Consider the following 21,137-nt stretch of genomic DNA (forward strand, 5'->3'; position numbering starts at 1 on the left):
ACCAATTTGAATCCTTTGGCCACTTTTAATTAATTTATCTTTGTTGTTAAGTGCTGAGTTGTGCCCCCCCTCCCCTGCAAAGACTTGTTGAGCTCTTAACCCCAGCACCTCAGAATGTGATCTTTATTTAGATGTAGATGTAATTAGTTAAGATGAGGTCATACTAGAGTAGGGTAGACCCTTCATCCAAAACGAGTTATGTCCTTATACAAAGAGAAGGCAAGACACACACAGAGGAAAACACCAGTGAAGACAGAGCACAGAGGGGGAGTGCAGGGGAAGGTGGAGGGTGAGTCTACAAGTTCAGGGACACCAAGGTTTGCTGGCTACACTGGAAGTGAAGAGAAAGGAATGGCACAGATTCCTCGCTGTAATCTCCAGAAGGAATCAACCCTGCTGACATCTGGATTTTAAACTTCTAGCCTCCAGAGCTATCAAAGAACACATTTCTGTTATTGTAAGCTGTCTGGTTATGGCACCCTATCATGGCTGCTCTAAAAAAAAATTATATATATATATATATATATATATATATACTATATATATATATATTTTTTTTTTTTTTTTTTTTTGCAAGGGTTCTTTAACATTCTAGGAACTAGACCTTGACCCAGTTATATGATTCACCAGTGATCTCTCCCATTCTGTGGCTGTCTTTTCACTTTCTTTCTTTCTTTAATTTGTTCTTTTTAGGTATACACGACAGTAGACAACAGAGTGTATTTTGACACATCATGTATACATTGAGTATAACTTATTCTAAAGTCCAATTTACCTATTTTTTTCTTTTGTCTCTGCTCCTGGTGTTGTAACTAAGAAACCATCGCCAAAGCCAGCGTCATGAAGATCTACTCCTACGCTTTCTACTAAAAGCTTTACAATTTTAGCTCTTACATTTAGGTCTATGCTCAGTGTTAATTTTTGTGCTAGGTCTAAGGAAGGAGTGCAATTTGATCCCTTTGCAGGTGGACACCAGCTGCCCAGCATGTTGGTTCTTCTGCCCTGCTTACGGGGCTGGAGATGAGGGAGGTGTGGGGAACAGGACTCAGTTCTGTGCCTGCCTCTGCCTCGGCCGGCCTAGAACGCCACGACAGGCAGGCCCTTCCCCGCCCCTTCTGCGGTGCTCTCTGAGTGCCCTCTCTGTCTGAAGCTCACCTAACAGAGGAAGTCGGAGAAGTGTGGGGTCTGTGGGCTAGTGGGAATGAATTCCAGTTCCTTTATTTCACTATTTCAAGCCCTCCCTGCTTCTGTGCCCAAAAATGCAAAAGCAGAGGCAAGGAAGCTGACTGGGCTGTCCTGTGTGGCTGTCTACACAGAGGATATGAGTCACGCAAGGGGTGGGACCAGCCCAGCTGTTTTGTTAAGTGCCATCAGCCTCACCCTGATGTTGCTATTTCCAACCCCTAAATCAAGACATCCTCCTTGCTTATGTAGACAGGGAAGAGGAGCTGGGCTGGGGCTGGCTGCCCCAGAAGGGTGCGTTTTCACAGTTTAATCCATTCAGATGCTCTAAGACTCCTAAGTCAAGAGCTGCAAATCTGATTCAGGCACTTGGGGAACCTCCCAGAACTGGGCCCCCAAGGCCTCCTCCACAGACCCCTCAGAATTGGCAGGTGCATCCTCTGCCAGGGATGGGAAGATCTGTCAATGGCTACTGGGGAACATGTACAATGCTGCATTCTTAACAAAGACTGCCTCTGACATCAAGACCCTGTGGAAAACAGGCCGAAGCAGCTCCCTGAAACCATGATGCTATCCTGGCAGCCTCTCACACACTTGTGACATCCTTCCCACCATCTGTAGCCCCTGCTCATAGCCCTGATGGGAGACATCATCCATCACCTCCTCCTTAAGCTTCTTTATTGGTTCTCAACCCACACTTCCTCCCACAGATGGGCCAGGGTCCCCTAATGAACCCAGTGATATTCTATGCTTAACCCCACCTTGTTTGAACAGTCCTATTTTTCTTGATATCTCCCACTAAAGGACATGGCACAGGGTCATAAAAGATGGGGAATAAATCTTGACTGTCCCAATGTTTTTAGTATAATATAAGAAAGGTGGTTTGAAGGAACTGGAAGGATGGAAACAAATGTGAATGTTATGACCATGGATAGGGAGGGCTTCTCTCTCCACTGAGGAGAGGGAGACTACTAGGAAATATGCAGACCCTAGTTCACTGACCACAGAGCAGCCTCCAGGAAAAGGTTCTCTAGAGAAAACCTTTGGCTCTCTCAAACAACAGGGAAAAGCTTTGGGAAGCAGATTCCTTGGAAAAAGCACTGAGAGTATGTGTCTTGCAAAACCCTATCAAAGAACACACCCGGGCAGGTGCAGTGGGGAGGGAGAGAATGTGCCTGCAAAATCATCACACAGGGGTTCCCTTTTCTCTCTCCTTTTCTATGCCTGTTGGTTCAGGGGCTCACATTTGGCCAGCTCCCTGCCCCTTTAATAGTGGGGGGAATCACTACTGACCCAATAACTATATTAGAGTACCACCTGCCACCAGGGACCCAAGACAGAGGAATGCCACCTTGAGTTACTCAGGTACCATGATGACACTGTACACAATAGCTAAGTTCCAGAGAGAGAGAGATCTAGCTAAGGAATGCGATGCTGGGTCTCTGGATCACCTTCAAAAGGATTGGACATTCTGTCTAGGCTGTCCTCATTATGACAGGCAAAGGGACTTTGTACCTACGACTGTGCCATAGGTGGGTGGTCCATGGGGGATTGATTTGACCAACTCATAGACAGTCACTCTGGGTAGCTTCCAGTTTTCTGCACCTTCCTACCCAGCACTTAGCACAAGTGTAATTGTGATGTGGATCATCATTTGTCTAATCTAGTGTCTGTCCCCAAAGGGTAGGGATCTTGTCTGTCCTGTTCCATCTCTGTATCCCTAGCATCCACCATGGTGCTTGGCTCATACTAGATGCTTTCTGTTGAATTAATGAAAAACTAAACATTTTTAAAAGAAAAGCTGAATGGCTCTGAGGGCTATAAAACTTGACATTGACCCCCAACATTCCTCCAAACATTTTTGCTCAAATAATAAGCATGGAAGCACAGAAAGATAAGGAACTCAGGAACAGGCATGCAGGGCACGGCTCAGCATAACCTTCAGCATGGCTTGGCAGTCACCTTGCACAACCTTTAGGGGCCCATAACATTCATCTTCCAGAAGTACATCCAAAGCCATTTTCAGGATAGTAAATACAGAGAATCTAGCTCACATTTATAGTTATATGATTTATATAGTCATATTCAATAATGTGTGAATATGTAGTGAGATCCCCTAGCAGCTTAGCGAGACCCTGTCTCAAAATAAAAGATAGAAAGGACTGGGGTTTAGCTCAGTGGTAAAGTGCCCCAGGTTCAACTGCCAGTAACCCCTCCATCATGAATATACACAATCTTATGAATACACTAAAACCCACTGAATTATACTTTGATTAATTGTATTTCAAATAAGGCTGTTAGGAAGCGGGAGAAGTGCCTCTCTAGGCTTCATGGCCCTGACCCCAACCTGAGTCATATGATCTAGAAGCTAATACCCAGGGAGAAATAAGCATGGATAGAGCTGAAAAAGCAAGACCACATCCCAACCTGAGCCCCAGATGGCAGCTGGGATAAACTTGGGGTTTTCTAATTTCTGCCTCTGTTTCTCACGACTCTCTTTTGCCCTCCATGGTATAGTTCAACTGTAAAGGCCAGAGAGAGTCATTAGAGAAACTCACACCTACAAAGGGGTTCATTTTCTCTCTTTCACTGTGGCCTCTCTCCCTCTTCCTCTATAGGTCTCCAGAGGCATTCCAGAGCAGCTGCCTTTGCTCACCCTGCCCTGTTAGGTAGCTGGGACTTGAGTCATAGAAAGGGCAGATACCATGCACATACCTTCCTGCAAACACTCAATAAAAGTCAATAACTTTGGGAAATGTCAAAGGCCACAGGAACAAGTGTAAAAGGCTAAGGAGCTCTAGTGCACAGCTTGACAGGTGCTTCATTGGGCCAGCAGTCCTAAAGCCTCTCGGCCCACAGCGCTCTCAAGGAGAGGCCCAGGGCTGTCTCTCCTAAGGTTCCTAACAAATCGGACTGGCCAGTGCTATCTACTAGAAAAACAGTGTGGGCCACATGTATAATGTTAAATGTTCTAGTAGGCACATAAAAAAAGGCAAAAAGAGAGTTAGGGGCATAGCTCAGTGGTAGAGTGCTTCCCTCGCATGTGGAAGGCACTGGGTTTGATCCTTAGCTCCACATTAAAATAAGATAAAGGTTCATTTAACACTAAAAAAAAAAAAAGGTAAAAGGTAAAAAGAAACAGGTGAATTTTTTTTTTAAAGAGAGAGTGAGAGAGGAGAGAGAGAATTTTTAATTTTTATTTTATTTTATTTTTTTTAGTTCTCGGCGGACACAACATCTTTGTTGGTATGTGGTGCTGAGGATCGAACCCGGGCCGCACGCATGCCAGGTGAGCGCGCTACCGCTTGAGCCACATCCCCAGCCCCGAAACAGGTGAATTTTAATCTATCTTATTTAGTCCAATATGTCCAAAATCTTTTCATTTTAACATGGAATCAATAAAAAAACTCATAAAAATAAAAATTACTGAGGGCTGGGGAGATAGCTCAGTTGGTGAAGTGCTTGCCTCCAATCCCTAACATCACAAAAAATATTGAAAGGTTTTTATTCTTTTATCTTTTTCATACTAAGTTGTCAAAATACAGTGCTTATTTTATATAGCATATCTCAGTTTGGACTGGTCATATTTCAAGTGCCCAACAGCCACATGGACTGCCACATTGGACCATGTAGTTCTAAAACCTGGGTCAAGGAAAAATGTGTATTTTTCAAAGCCTGGTATTTTATAAAAATATTAATTTAATAATAATAAATACTAAGGAGGAAACTAAGGCTCAGAGATGCAAAGTCACTTGCCTAAGGCCTTAAGCTGGTGAGTGGTAGTGGTTAAGAGGAGAGACTGTGACCAGGTAGGGATTACCTTCTTCACAGAGTTGATGTGAAGATACGAGAGGTACATACATGGGAAGTGATTGGCACAGCACCTGGCTCATCTCCACTCCTCACAGCCCAAGAAACACTAGCTCATCATTTCCATGCTATTAACACTACTGCAGGCAGGAAAGGGAGGTTAATGGGGAGAAGGCAGAGACTCAAGGTCATTAGCTGGGGAAACCCTGCTTCTGCTCTGAATCATTTCCCCAGGACTTCCCCAAATCCTGCACCACTCACCGGGCTGGTGGGGGAGGAAACCACAAGCTTCAGTCCAACTGTACCATCCTCCAGGGCCTTCTGCTGGGCACTCCTGTGGCTGACTGCTGCATCTGTCTCTTTCGTAGCACTAGAGGGCTGCTGGTCTGAAGTGCTCCCCATAGGTTCAGCTTGGGCAACATCTGGTTGCTGCACATCTGGGATGTCAGATGCCTGGGAAAGTGATTCCTGCTTGTGACCACCATCTGGGCTCCCAGAAGAAGCTTGGGCAGCAAGGGATTCTGCAGGCACATCAAAGTCCAGGTGTGTACACGTGGCCAGGGAGAGTGAAGCCTGTAGCGTGGGGATCTCCGTCTTTTGGCTTAGTCCGTTGGTTGGCACAGAGTTTACCTGGGCTTTGCTGAATTCTGACAATACCCTAGAAGTTTTTAAACAAAGAAATCTGTGTATAAGATGATGGATAGAAGGCCTAAGGCTACTGGGACAGTGGTAAGAATGGAAAAATGCTGTTCTGTGATTTAAACAACCAAATAAAACAACACTCTCTTCAATACCCATTGCACTCCCCAGCCCCCAGCCCCACAAAGCCCTCTAGACACACCCCACAAAGGTTGTCCCTGGTCAGGTGAGCTGTGTAGTCAGGATCTCAGGTAAAATGTTCACAGGGTACAAATGAACACTTGCACATGGAACGAACTGCCTTTCTGAGAGTCTGCTCAAACAAATGGTTGTGTGGGCAATTGTTTCCCCAACACTGTCTGTGACAGAGACTCCAGGACAGATGGTGTCTACAGTGGGGATCCCCATCAGCAAAGCAGAAGAGACACCAAGACTACTGGGACAGGGACTGGGTGAGATGAGGTTATACTTTGTCTTGTGACAGTCACCAGGGCAGCAGGGAGGGAATGAGGTGCAAGGGTTAATTCCCCCCAGAGCTGGACTGGGTATGGGATCATAGAAACCTCATGTCCCCAGAAGTTGAGCCCAGTGTACACAGGGTGTATCTCTTCATGCTCCTGTGGGACTGCCACTCCTTGTCTCTGAGGCGCTTTCTGGGGCCACAGGGAGTCAATGTTACTGTCACAGTATCCATGTATACTGCACAAAACGTATTTCTGAGCCTTCTGGAATGTGCCCTGGCTAGTGACTGCTCCTCCCTCGCCTGTGGTTTCTGAGAATCCAAGTTTGTTTTCTAAAATAAACCTATTTGCTGTTTTCTCTTCGGCTTATAAAATCAGCAGAGTTTGCCTTAGATGGTAACAAGGTTGTTTGCAGTCCAAAATCTGCACACATCTACTTAAACTAGGTTCAGAAGATGTTAAACGCCCCTTAATTGGGCCTGACAGACATGAGGATTTTAGCACCCAGGTTGCTTACCTGCTTGTCTTCCCACTGAGCTGTGCTCTTTCCTATGCCATCCTAACTCAAAACATTCCAAGATAGTCAGAATTAGGAGGCCAACCCATACACTTACGAGCAACTGACTTTCAACATGGACACCAAGACATTTCAATGGGGGAAAGAACAGTATTTTCAACAAATGGTGCTGGAAATCAGTGAACAGACACATGCAAAAAGAATAAAGTTTGAATATGATCTCACACCATATAAAAAAATTAACTCACCATGAATCAAAGACCTAAATGTAAGAGCTAAAGCTATAAAAGAAAGCTAAAGCTTAGAAGAAGATATAGGTATAGTTGGGTGCAATGATGTATGCCTGTAATCTTAGTTACTTGGGAGGCTGAAACAGGAGGATTTTGAGTTTGAGGCCAGTCTGAGCAACATGGTAAGATCCTGTCTCAACAAATAAATTAATTAAATAAATAAATAAGGCATAAATTTTGTGTCTTTGGATTAGGTAATGGTTTCTCAGATGTGACATCTAAGCCTCAGTGATTAATATAGATAAATTGGATTACCTCAAAATTAAAAAACTTTTGTGTTCCTAATGATCTATCAAAAAAGTGAGGGGCTTGGATATATAGCTTGGTAGAGCCCTTGCCTACCATGTACAAGGTCTGGATTCCATCCCTAGCACTGATAAAAAATAAAAAAAATAAAGCATAATGACAACACACAGAATGAGAGAAAATATTTGCAGATCATACATAAAAGTCTAATATCCAAATATATAAGCAATTCTTACAACTCAATAATAAAAGACAATCAAATTTTAAAATGGAAAAAGGATACGAATGGACTTTTCTCCAAGAAAGATAACAAATGACAATAAGTACATGAAAGGTATTCGATATCATTGGCTTTCAGGGAAAAGCAAATCAAAAGCATAATGAGATACTACTTTATACCCATTATGATGGTTATATTCAAAGAGAATAATAAGACTAGTAAAGACGTGATGAAATTAACTCATATTAGTTGTGAGAACGTAAAACAGTGCAGCTACTGTAGAAAGAGTTTGATAGTTCCTCAAAAGATTAATCATAGAGTTACATGTGACCCAGCAATTCTATCCCTGGGTATATGTCTAATAGGCATAAAAATATGTTCACACAAAAACTTGGATATGAATGTTCAAAGAAACATTACCCAAAATAGCCAAAATGTGTGGGGGAAAATGTCCATTAGCTGATGAATGGATGAACAGATACATATACTGGAGTATTATTCAGGCATGATATGTGTTATAAAATGGATGGATTCTGAAAACATTATACTAAGTTGAAAAAAAAGGCCACATATTATATGATTCCATTTATATGAAATGTCCAGAATTGGCAATTCATGGTACTTGTAAGGGGCTTCCCTTTGGGGTGGTGATATTGTTCTTGAATTAGATGGTAATGATGGTGCACAACCTGGTGAACATACAAAATACCACTGAACTATATTCTCTTTAAAAGGTGAATCTTATGGTATGTGAAGTCTATTGCAATAAGAAAAATGGATAACCAATCGGAGAAAGGTGGAAAGGTGTTTGAGGAATGGTTGGGGGTGAAGGGAAAGTGGGCAGGTGCTGTTTCTTGCTCTAAGGTCTCATTCTAAAAACAGATCAATGAAAATTCAAGAGTGCATCTTGCAGGAGTGGGGAGAGCTGAGTTCTGGAAACACAGGGCTTCTACAGGCAGAGAAGGAAAGTAAATTTGCTAACAACTGTACGTGTCCATACCACTGGGACAGAATGGAACCACTTCTGCAATGAGGCAGGGAGGCAGAGTTTTGCAAATCTGCCTTGTGAGGTCCCAGTTGCCCACGGGCACCTGGAAGATGGTGTAGTGAATGATTAAGAGCAGGCTCCTGAGTCTATGTGGTCTCACTTAGTACACTGCTGTTCTTTCAGCTCCTCAACTTTAATTCGTTTATCTGCATAGCAGGACTGACAATAGCACCCACTTTTTATGACTATGACAAAGACTAAAGAGATAATGTAGGCAAAATGCTTAGCAGAGTGTCTGGCACAAAGTAAGTACTCAATAAATGTTAACCTCAATTTTTTCGTAGTTACTTTTATCACTGATAAGATTGCTTAGCCTCCATGTACACAAATATAAACATTTAGAGAAAAAAAGTCAAATTATGAAAATACTTGTTAGCACTATAAAATGATTATCAATTAATGAATCCTAATGTAAGAAAAATTTTAATGACAAAGTAGACTAGGGGTATTAGAATAAATGAGTGAAATGCCTAAAGATAGCAGGAAACTTGTATGATAAATCAGTTTCCACTGAATCAAAACCATGGTCAAGATGAAAACAAGTTCAGTTTCACCAATCTTCAGGGCCAGAGAATATAAGAGAGACACGTGCATCAAGCGGAAAAAACTGCTAGCTAGAGATGAGATTTTGAATGAAAAGTAAAAGAAAAGAAATTTTTGAAGAATTGTGAAAAAATTGCAACCAAAATGGCTACAGTCCTTCCATTTCTATTTGGCTCTGGGCACCAATTTCCAGAAACTTTTAATAAAAAAAAATTTTTAAGGCTGGGGTTATGGCTCAGTGGTAGAGCACTTGCCTAGTATGTGTGAGACACTGGTTTCGACCTTCAGCATCACATTAAAAAAACAACAAAATAAAGGCATCGTGTCCATCTATAACTAAAAAAAATTTTTTTTAATTTAAATGTGCTTTATTTTAGAAAGCAATTTTTTATAGACTATGTGTCAGCTGGGCATAGAGGTACACATCTGTAATCCCAGCTTCTTGAGAGGCTGAAGCAGAAGGATCTCAAGTTCAAAGGCAGCCTCAACAATTTAGTGAGGTCCTAAGCAACTAGCCTGTCTCAAAATAAAATATAAAAAGGGGTTGTGGCTCAGTGGTAGGGTGCTTGTCTAGCATATGTGAGGCACTGGGTTCAATCCTCAGCACCACATAAAAATAAATAAATAGAGTTATACAATTGAAAAAAAAAAGAGGAGGGATGTGTCTCAGTTGTTAAGTACTCCTGGTTTTAAAAAAAAGAGTATGTGATTTGTGTGTGTGTGTGTGTGGGGGGGTGGGTGTGTGTGTGTACACACGTGTGCATATACATATGCTTATACATGTGTGCAGTAATTAAAAAACATGGCCTGGAGAACCACCTTACAAAGCAGTACTGCCAAATGTCTTGTGTTGGTGGAATATGGTACTGTTTTGACAGGCAAGGGCCACTGAAATAAGCACAGAGGTGGGCTGCATATACTGAGAACTATTTCCCCCAAGGGCAAGATTCACGACAATAACATCTGACAAATATTAACAAAGCTTTTGCAGCAGTTTTTAAATTTATTTATTTATTTTGGTGGTGGTTGTTTTGATTTTTGGTACTGGGAACTGAACCCAGGGGCATTTTACCACTAAGCCACATCTCTAGCCCTTTTTATTTTTAATTTTAAGACAGGTAATCACTAAGTTGCTTAGCACCTCACCATTGTTGAGGCTGCCTTTGCACTTGGGATTCTCTTGCCTCAGCCTCCCAAGCCGCTGAGATTACAGGCTTGTGCCATTAAATCCGGCATAAGTAAACCCTTAAGTGCTGGTGAGACACTTGTATCTAAGAAATGCTGATCTCTGTGGATGTTCAAATACTTACTTCAAGGCCAAGCTCTAAGAATGATGGTGTTAGACATGCATTTGTGCATCTGTGTGTTTAATGTTTGTCAGGGGTTCACCTCACTGTCCAGTGTTTGTCTATACATTCTGACCCTTGTCCCTTGAGTTTCCCCATAAAACCTAAGACAATGCGTCTCACACAGGGTGGATGGTTACTGATTCAATGACCTCAAGTTGGAATTTTCCAATCATAAGATTCATGAAAGATAAAGACCAGGTATATGACATAGCAAAGCAGGATGGTCTGTGGAGAAGGCAGAGACACAAAAAGAGCTGAGACAGGTGAGCAGACCTACATCATGTGGTAGAGACTGTTCCTCCCCAACATTCCCTATCCATTTGACATAAAGAAACTCCATCTCACAGGCTCAGTGCTCAGAAGCTGTCTCTGGAACCAACCATACAGTCTCACCTGTGTTGCTCACCAACAGGCATCTGACTTGATTCTCAAACAGCCATGTGTAAGAGAATCTCCATCTTAAAGATGAAGAAACAGAGCTTCAGCAAGAGTCAGCAGCGTGCCTGACATTACTGGACTTGTAAGTGGCAGAACAGGACTGCAAACTAGTCCACACACCACCTAACTCCAGTGCTATTTCCGCACTGGGTGGGAACCCTGGAAGGACCTGAATCAAGGTCAGGGTGGGCAGCAGGAGTGGGAAAAGGTCCTAAGATCAGGCAGATGGAACACGGGCTTACCTAAGGGAGACTCAATATAAGGTCTACATTTTCATCTATTAAATGAGCAGATATCCACAAGTTTGATAATAACTTGTGGCAAGGTAAGAGGATAAGGCTACACCTCTGGTAGAGTATAAATAGGCAGTGCCTGAAAAGCACATATTAATTCATCCTTTGGCTCAGCAATTTTGCCTCTAGGAGTTTACTGAACTGAGATATTTACATAAAACTAAAAGACCACAAATACAAGATTATTTATGGAAATACTAAACTCCAATGTCCATTAAATATAGGGCTGATAAAATAAACTAATATATATTCAAGCAATGGAATAACATATGATAGAAAAAAGAATGAAGACAATCTGATAGGAAAAGATCTCTAAAACAAGGATAGAAAAACATACTTCCTTTTGTGGAAAAGGGGATAAGAAATAAGGAAGATATTTTAAAAATTTGCATACTATTATTTGTTACAGATGCATTTAGAAACTTTGGAAGAATATGCAACAAATCAACAATTTATTAATAAATGAGGAAGAAGAACAGGATAGATGCAGGACAGAGAAGGAAAATAATTTTCACTGTATATGGTTTAGATTTCTTTTGCCATAAAATAATTATTAAAAAAAAAAAAAAAAAAACTTTAGCTGGGCGTGGTGGCACACGCCAGTAGTCTCAGTGGCTCAGGAGGCTGGGGCACCAGTGTCACTTGAGCTGGCCTCAGCAACTCAGCGAATCCCTATGCAACTTAATGAGACCCTGTCTCAAAATAAAAAAATAAAAAGGACTAGGAGGTGGCTCAGTGGTAGAGCATCTCTGGATTCAATCTCCTGTACCAAAAAAAAAAAAAAAAAGGTTGTCATGGTGGTGCACACCTGTAATCCCAGTGACTTGGGAAGCTGAGGTAAGGATGGCGAGTTCAAGGCCCGCCTCAGCAATTTAGTGAGAACTTGTCTAAAAAAATAAAAAATAAAAAAGGGTTGGGATGTAGCTCAGACCACCCCTGGTCTGAGCTAAAAGACAGAAGAAGAAAAAAGGTGGCTGAAGAAGGTTGTGCCCCGGCTCCCTCTAAGGTCAAGTGAATCAGACACTTTTCCACACACTTCCTTGCTTATCCCTGTTGTCCTGGGTTTTGTGTCCTCTAGGAAGTCTTCTATGAAGTTACATTCTTATGCATTATGCTTCATTGTATTTGCTAGAAATTGCACATATTCTCTAAACGATTAAACATATTTTACACTAAACCTCAGAGATACTAAGTGACTTGTTAAAGGTGGCCCAGAAGCAAAGCTGGAGTTTTGTACCAGCTCTGAGCCTTTCTATATCTAAGAGCCATGCCTCCCTTTGACTTTCTTATACCTTGACAGAGTTCAGTGACAGAAAATCACATGTGATCAGAAAGAAGAGAGAAAAGTGGGAGGTGGAGAGGGCAGGGCTGTGGGAAGGGCACTCACTCTTGTAGAGACGGGTCGGAATCATCAGCATTTGCTGTGCCCAAGTCTGAATCGTAGGACATGGGTTCCTCAGAACGGTCTGGACTCTTGAAGCCATTCTCTTGAAGTAGACAGCTATCGGAGTTTAGGCTGCAGGACAGCTGGGATGAACTGGCTGTATCCAGGCTGAGGGAGGAGGCAGTGAGCTTCCTATTCCGCCGTATCTTATGACCCGAGTGCTGGACTTCAATGTCCTCTGAGCCTGAGGAATGGGAAATTGAATCCAGAGACTCCTTCCGCTGTAGTTCTGCACCAGAGGTAGTGAGAGGGTCAAGCTCAGAGAGTGGGCAAAGCCCAGAGAGGGCCAATGGGGTGAGCGTCCATTCATTTAAGATGGCAGATTTATAGGACAGTTCAAAGGACAAGGATGTTAGTCCCTGCAGGAAACTAAGGAGGAACTCTCCCTCCTCAGCGTCTCGAAGCAGGGCTGTGGGCTGATAGTACTCGCACAGTCGGGCCTGCTCCTGTAGCAGCAGTTTCAGGTAGCACTCCATCAGGCCATCGTTGAGGGCCAGCCGCAGCCAGGCCCGGCAGCGGCCCACATCTGTGTTGACGAAGACCAGGTGCTCCAATTCTGAGATGATGTGTCTGGAATGGGGAAGAGGATTACTTGTTTCAAGAAATTTTCTCAAATCATTGAGATGTCATTTTACCCACTGGTTAGCAAGAATCCATCATAACTACTGCAAGTATTATAGGAATAAAAAATACTTGGATAATATGTTTTAAAGGGAATATAGAAACACTAAGCTATAACTCCTGACTTCTTGTTGGTGTCATGAAAGATAATTGCCATGTTCAATATAACCATCCCTAGAATCTGTAAAATCATCTGCTTATCCAAGCATGTGTGCTAAGCCCTCAAGTTTTTGGAACTGAAAAGAAACAGGGTGAAGTAACTGCCTTTATGTTTTTGTGGGGCTCGGGAACAAACCCAGGACCTTGTGTGTGTCAGGCAAGCACTCTACCATTGAGTTACTCTCCTAGCCCTAAGTAACTGCTGTTCACAGGCACATGGACATGAGCCCTTTAGTTGAAGAAGTTGTCGTGGGAGGTCAGACCATAGTTTCTGGGTTGTTGTAAGAAAAATGCCACAGAAAAGAAAGTATCTAAGCTAGAACCAAGGACTTTCAAGAAGCAGAGATAGAGAAACTTCTAGGCAAAATGGATGCACAGAAAAAGGGCACAAGTGGTAGGAAAACAACAGACCTGTAACAGGAATGTGAGCACTCTAATTACAACAAGTGGAGGGAGAGTGATTGATTTGGTTATGAAATCAGGCAATGGAAGGTCTTGAGTAAAAACTGATAAGGCCACGTAAAGCAAAGTTTCCCACAACTAGTTGCACAGAAGCCCTTGGAGAGCTTACCAGGATGTAGATTCAGGGGCCCCAACTTAGTGAACTAGACTCTAGGGCAGCATTTGGGAGCTACAGGTTTCTGTATAGGAAAGTGACCTGCCCACACCTATGAGGACTGCTTTAGGATAGATTGCTCTGGATAAGGAGATCAGAAACTGATATGAGAAACTCAGCTCCCAAATCCATTGGTCTGGCATAAATGCCCCTCTGTGAGACTACAATGCCTGTGTGTGTCTCCCGTGGGGGAGTGCAGACCACTGGACTTGGTGGCTGAGCTGTAGCTAGTTTAAGCTCAGTAAGTGTTAAGCAGCTGATGACTTAAGGAAAGACACAGTGAGATAATAGGGACAATTAAAGCCACTGCTGCCCAGGAGAGAGGTTAAAAACCTGAGATAGGACAGTGTCAGTAGGCGGGGAAAGGAAGCTCAGAGACTAATAAGGCACCTTGGGCTAAAGGTGGCATTGAACAGCTTTTAGAGGCACTATGCCAGCCACTTGCTCAAAAGTCCCAGCAATTAGAGACAAGGTCAGAGACACATGACTCAAGTGAACATTCAGATGTTCTACTTGCATTCTAGTTCTTGATAAAACAAACAATAAAAACCCATACCTCATTATGAGTATAATATTTAGAACACAGATGTTAAAATATTTGAAGATAGAGCAACTTTTTCTATAAAGGGCCACAGAATAATATCTTAGTTTTAACTGCCTGACTCTGCCATACATGGTCAAAATGTCATTGGCCCTGGGGTGCCAGGACCACTGACTCTTGCCAAGGGCTGAGACTCTCAGAGTCTCAAGGTCTAGGGTCTGTCTGGGAAGCTAGGTCTGGTGATAAACCTTCTCTAGACACTCTCCAGGCTTCTCTCACCCCATCTCTACTCTAGAAGACAGGGAGAGGATAAAACTAGCATCCCACACTCTGAAGCTCCTCCCCTAAGAAAACATCTCCAGCTGATCTCACTTGTGGGTGACAGCTTTCAGGAGGGGCCAGAAGACAGGCTGAGGCAGAGGCTTCTGGTGGGCACTTTTCTTCCTTTTCCCTCCAGCCTCCGCGCGGATGTGCTTGGCATGAAGGCCATGGATAAACACAGCCTCCAAGGCACTGCACATGGTGTTCGCATCTCCATCTTCACTAGTGACCACTGTGTCCAGGGACACATACTGCTTCTGCAATGCCTTCACAGAACCCACCAGCTTCTTCTTGATGACCTAGGTAGTGCCAAACAGAAGATAAGCCATTAGAAGAGAATCCTGTGGAGTGCCCCTGGAATATAACCCTCAGCCACTTGCCAAATATATGTGCAGACACAAGCAGACACACCTGTGTAAGCATCTGTAGATTCCTTCAGCAAAATTAACATACGTTTATTACAGCAAATAGAGAGAAAGCATAGTGAAGGAAAGGAAAATCACACAACCCTATCCAGAGGTATTGTTGCCCAAGGTAACATGACTGGATTATTTTGAATATCATTTGCTGTGGATACTTTTTGCTTTCGAAATCAAATTCCAGTGACTCTATAGCCATATAATTTTTTTTTTTTTTTTTGGTACTGGGGATTGAACCCAGGCATGCTTTACCACTGAGCTAAGTTCCCAACATTTTTTATTTTTAATTTTGAGAAAGGGTATTGCTAAATTGCTAAATTGCTGAGGCTAACCTCCAACTTGTGATTCTCCTGACCCAGCTTCCTGAGTTGCTGGGATTATAGGCTAGCCATATACTATTGTGTTTAAATACTTGCTCCATCATGGATACAGCTATGAGAGCAATGGATGGGGTGAGGCTTCCCAGATAGGTTACACAACTAGCATTCTGCAGAGAATCAACAAGCTAATGTTAACCTTGTCGTGAATTTAATGATCCTATTAGGTCACACATCTCTCACTATTCACTTTGCTAATGGATAGATGCAATAGTAAAACATTGTATTGGGTAAATAATGCTATAACGTCTCCATTAATTATTTCATATGTTTAATCAAGCTACATTAAGAAAGATTCTAGGTTTGGGAACCAAAGACCCACATTTAATTCCAGCTCATCAGTAACCACCTGGATCACCTCAAACATTTCACTTAACCTCTGAGCTTCAATTCCTACATGTGTTAAATGGAAATAATTTCTCCTGATCAAAAAGTATTGGAGCATCGTCCCTTGAGGGCAGGACTAGTTTTGTATTCATCCTTGTGTCCTCAACATGTGACACTGTGCCTGGCACACACAAGAATTCAATAAATGTTTCTTAAATGAAAATATTAGAAAATGTGCAAGATAGTGAAATACCATCTCAAAAAATAAATGCAAGATATTAGTAGATTATATAAAAACTAAAAACACTTTTGAGTGTCCACAAGGTATTAAGGTAAGGTATGCAAGGACAGAGTAGGCATATACCCTCAAGAAACCTATAACCTCAAGGAGTCAGCCATGCTAGAAGGCTGAGCTGGCCCCTGCTCTGCTCCAGAGAGGGCCCTGGGTGTGATGGAAGACCATTAGGGATGGGGTGGGGTGGGGTGGGGATGTGGAAGGGGAAGAGCCTCTATACAAAGACTGGCTGGGAGCTGGGTGCCATGCCACACATTTACAATCCCAGACTCAGGAGGCTGAGGACGGAGGATTACAAATTTAAGCCTCAGCAACTTAGTGAGGCCCTAAGCTATTCAGTGAGACCTTGTCTCTAAATATAACAAAGGGCTTGGGTTGTGGCACAGTGATTAAGTGCCTCTGGATTCAATCTCTAGTACCAAAAATAAAATAAAACAAAATAAAATAAAATAAAAAGGGCTGGGGATATGGCTCAGTGGTAAATGCCCCTGGGTTCAATCCTGGGTACCAAAATAAACAACAAAAAACCAGGTGAAGCTGAACCAGTGGCCAGGAGGGGAAGATATATCTCTGAGGGTAGAAGTTCTTTTCAAGAAAAAGTTCTCTGAACTGGGAGAAAGAGCAGAGAAGAAAGGGCAATACTGGCTTCTCCCAAGAAGCCACCTCAGGATTCTGCTGAGAGACCAGTCCAAAAGCTCTCCGACCTTCTGTGTCTCCAAGGGAAGTGACAGAGCCAGTCTACAGGCCCAAGACAGCTCTGGGACCGGCACAGGGCAAAGGACTCTCCAAGAAAGGGGATCTGAGGGGTCTCTGATGAATTGGTGACAAGCAACTATGTTTGAAAAATCTTAGAAGATGTTCATGTTCAGACATAGGTAAGCTTCCCATTTGCTTCCATTCTTGAAACAACAAACCAGTGCCTTGAGTCTGTTTCTCACCAAATCAGCATCTTGACCAAACTGACCTGGTCATGGCCTCAGGCCTCATGGCAGAGGGCTGAAGGGCTGATTGGAAATCCTTTGTCTTCAGATAACTTAACTCCCTGTTTTTATTTTTATTTTTGGAGTGCTGGGGATCAAATCCAGGGCCTCATACATGCTAGGCAAACTCAGCCACTGAGCTTTACCCTCAGCTCTCCCAGTGTTTTAAAAATAAATCCCCATTTTATGGCCCATAAGAAAATCCAGAAGAGGCAGGATAACCTCAGGGTCTGCCTCTACTATCACCTTTTCTCAACCTGAGGCCTCTTTCTAGGCACTGCCCATTCATTTCAATTAGAAAAGCCGATAAAATGGCAGTCTCTGCAGCCCTCCCCACCCTTGCCCACCTACCGGGATGGCAGCCCAGGGGTCCAGTCCATTCTCCACCACTGAGAGCATTTCCACTCAGGCAGCAGCTCCTGAGGAGACTCACATGACACCTGCAGGGAGAGATGGCGGCCAGGTGAGCAGGCTCCCAACTCACCCCTGCAGCCAGAGTCCCCTCCCGGCAGGCAGCAGGTGGTAGGCCCAGCTCACCCAAACAGCCACTGAGAGGCCTCTGAGCAACACTGAAGTAAAAACTGAAAGTGGATTTTAAGGAAGGAAACGGAAGGGAAACAAGTCAGAGGCTCAATACTTGGGAAGGGAGGAGCCCCGCGTGCCACGAGTGGGTGGTTAAGGGTTCTTCACACCAAAAGCTGCCCCCAAAGCCAGTGCCTGTGGGATGGGGGCAGGGATAAGGAACCAAACGCTGATCTAGGACACAAAGGGGAGGCTTCAGCTGAAGGTGCCAAGAACCAAGGGGATCAGGACACAGAGCTCACAATTAACACTGAAAGCCGGGAATCCTGTAGCAGCTTCCCAATTCTTGTCCCCTCCAGGGTCTACCAGGTCAGCAGTGGAAAACCTAAGGGGAGCAGCACCAAAATAGAGAGAGCTCTCTTCCCACACTTCTGCTTCTCCTGGGGTGGGGGGCCAGGGATGTGTCTAAATAGACCAACAGGAGTCTGTTTACAATTTACCTCTAACCAACAAGGCACAGAGGGCGTAGTATCAGACTTCTCCAGTGGAGAATAAGAACGTGTAAAATTCTTACTGGTATAAATAGCATCTATAATCTAATGGTGTGGCCACCCAAATCTATAAGCAAAGAATGCCACTGCCCAAAATAGTTGGAAGTCAGTACAACATTAACTCCCTCAGGGCAGCTGGCTCTCTCCTTGCACCTGAGCAAGCGTGAAGGTGCTGTTGGAAGGCCTGGCCCCCAGCAGCTTAGGTTGGGAGGGCCCTCACATCTAAACAAATCTCCAGTGACTACTCTGCTGAGCTTCAGGGGAATTAAAATATATATATATGGGTGTCTCTGCTCTCAAGTAATTATGACCCGAAGAAGTTAACAGAACCAAGGAATGTGACATAGACTGCCTCATTTAAGCTCCTCATAGTCACAGCAGTCCCATTTTATTATCTCCACCTGACAGATAAGGACATGGAAGCTGATAAGGTCAAGCAACTATCATAGGTGCCATGGCTCACAGTGGCCTGGCTCCACAGCCCCCAGGGTAATGCCAACCCCAGCTCAAGGGAATTCCTGAGTGAGTGCCATCCTTAGAGCCAGGACTCCAAGGTGGGCTGGGAGAAAGACACTTCACCTGGGGGCCCAGGCTGGGGCCAGCCTGGAAGCAAGGATTACAGGAGAGTGGAAGAGCTTGAGGTCTGAGAAGGAGAAAGCAGGGTGGCCTTCAATGAAACTGCTGCTTCAATCTCTGGCCTCTGCGGTGGGCCAAGAATAAACACGGCACAGAGAATTAGGGCCTGGAGCAGACCTTCTAAGCCAGGCCACAGAGGGAGGCAGGTGTGTGTGGATGGTGGCCCTGGCAGACTGCCTGGAAGAGCCCTTGGCCCTGGCTACAGCTCCTGGTTGATCACCTCACCCTTTGCCACATTCTGCTGCTCCATGTACCAGTGGATTCTCAGAGCTTCCTGAGACCTGCTCTACACACTGGGCATCAGAGGAAGAGGAAAAGGGATACATACTGTAGTCAGTCATGCCTGGCAACATGCCTGATCCATCCAACAGATAAAATCCGGCCCCTGGCTCAAGAACCTAGGTTGCAAACCTAATCCACAATTTCAGTGGCCTAAACCACTCCCTCAAGCCTTATAGACGAGCCCTTAAGCTTCAAAGTTTCCCTTTCCTCAACCAGTTATAAGGACCCTAAGGGCATAGACTTCAATAATCTGTATAGTAGCTTGGATCCATTAATACCTCATTAACTAATTAGCTGAGAGTAACACAGCACTCATTAGGAGAAGCTATCAATAATTAAGTGCTCTGGCCAAGCACCAGTCTGCTAAAACAAACAAAATAAACTGAAGCTAAGAGAGGTCAGCTGGGCGATACACCAGCAATCCCAGGAACTTGGGAAGCTGAGGCAGAAGGATCCCAAGTTTAAGACCAGCCTCAGCAACTTGGGGAGAACCTGTCTCAAAATTAAAAGGGTTAGAACATAGTTCACTGGTAGAGTGCTCCTGGGTTCAGGAAAAAAGAGAGAGATGGGGGGAAGGGAGACAAATAACTTGATAAGAGACAAATAACTTGCCTAAAATTAAGGGTTAGAAAGCCACAAAATTACTAACAGCTAAGAGGAATTCAGAACAGCCATTTCACAATTTACAAAACAGAACCAAGACTTTGAGGCTCAGGCCACAATTCAGGATACCTCTACCTTTCTTTGTAGGAAGCCCAAGCAGCCTACTTATTCACAGCTCTTCCACAGTACTTCAAGGAGGCAGGAACGTGACCATCAATGACGACCATCGATGACGTAAGAACTTTCTGGTGGAAACTAATGGAGGCTTTGGATCTCTTTACTGCTGGGTCACTGTTCCATTATCCATTTGGTGGCTCAGACCCTAAATCTGCCACTAGACCAGCTGGTGTCATTTCCTGTCCTCAGAATATCCCTTATTGACACCAAAAAACAAACTGGAAAGAACCATGGCTTCATTGAAGGGGAAAGATGGGCAACACTACTAGGGAAAGAATGGCAGGGGAAAGGTGACTCCCACCATTTAGGAAACCCCAAATCACAATAAGTCTATCTTCACCCCTAAGCAGACATTAATCCAACCTTCTGCTGCTTTCCAGAGCAAACAAAGCAAGTTTCTCTGATCTCATTTTCCAACCTCATTTAATTCTTAGAGTAATTCCATAAAGATGATCATCCCTATTTTACAGAGGAGAAAATAGAAGTTAAATAGAAACAGGGCTCAGCTAAGGGACAGAATTCTCTGGTCTCCTTGTCTTTTCATCAGATCAAACTATCCTAGGTCTTTGGCTTGAAAGTTTATAAGGAAACTACTATTTCCAGACTCTTCAGAGCTGTGGTCAGAAGCTCTGCTTTACTGAATTAGGCCTGTAAGCAACAAGACACAATCCTGGTGATCAGATTCATAGTCCCAAACAGCTAAGCCCAAGTCCTTCTCAGGGTACCTGAGTTTCACAGATGTCTTTTCTAAATGTTTCAACACCAGGAAAGAACCGTCCTAGTTGTTTTTCTTCATTATACTGCTTGTCCTTCTATATACAGTATGTCCAATTTCATTTCCTCCAGAGATCAAGGAAGAAATAAAAAGAGAAGAACAGCTTAGACAAGACTTACATTAAATGAAGAAATGGATAAGCTGACGTTACCACTCTCAAAACATTCAACCCATCAGTAAACAGCAACCTATTCTCTTCAGAGAATTCTCAGCCTCTCCTAACAGCCTTCTGTCTACTGTCTGAATCTTACCCTGGTTCTTCAGAACAACAGACTGGTGTTTATGCCATCTAACTGCTGTACTAACTGATGAGTCATGTTATTTCACTGGGAAAAGAATGACAAAGTTATCTTCTGATTCGGAAAGGCAGCTGATCTTTCAGACATGTGAGTGCTGAATGAGTAAACAGCATCTCCTTCTATATGAAGCAAGGTGGATTTCTGGACCAGTGTCCT

The 21,137-nt window shown here is 43.5% G+C and overlaps 1 protein-coding gene and 1 pseudogene across 4 annotated transcripts in view; both read right to left on the reverse strand.

Moving 5' to 3' along the window:
• LOC308636205 (lysozyme-like protein 6) overlaps nt 1–14,928 on the reverse strand; it is a 173,705-nt gene extending 158,777 nt beyond the window's left edge. For 2 of the 3 annotated variants that reach the window (XM_081271465.1, XM_081271463.1), the window contains exon 1: nt 14,790–14,928. The gene's annotated coding sequence lies outside the window, so the exon portion shown is untranslated. The remainder of the gene's footprint in view (nt 1–14,789) is intronic. The other variant, XM_081271464.1, reaches the window with a different exon arrangement.
• LOC308636198 (pleckstrin homology domain-containing family M member 1-like) overlaps nt 1–17,581 on the reverse strand; it is a 37,243-nt pseudogene extending 19,662 nt beyond the window's left edge. The window contains exons 1-4 of the transcript XR_014024349.1: nt 17,488–17,581; nt 14,790–15,037; nt 12,424–13,050; nt 5,254–5,650 (exon numbers count right to left, since the gene is read on the reverse strand). The product of XR_014024349.1 is annotated as a pleckstrin homology domain-containing family M member 1-like (transcript). The remainder of the gene's footprint in view (nt 1–5,253; nt 5,651–12,423; nt 13,051–14,789; nt 15,038–17,487) is intronic.
• Between the last annotated feature and the right edge of the window lie 3,556 nt (nt 17,582–21,137).

Source organism: Spermophilus citellus, assembly GCF_964194105.1.
Source record: "Spermophilus citellus genome assembly, chromosome: 17".
In the NCBI taxonomy this organism is placed as follows: domain Eukaryota; kingdom Metazoa; phylum Chordata; class Mammalia; order Rodentia; family Sciuridae; genus Spermophilus; species Spermophilus citellus.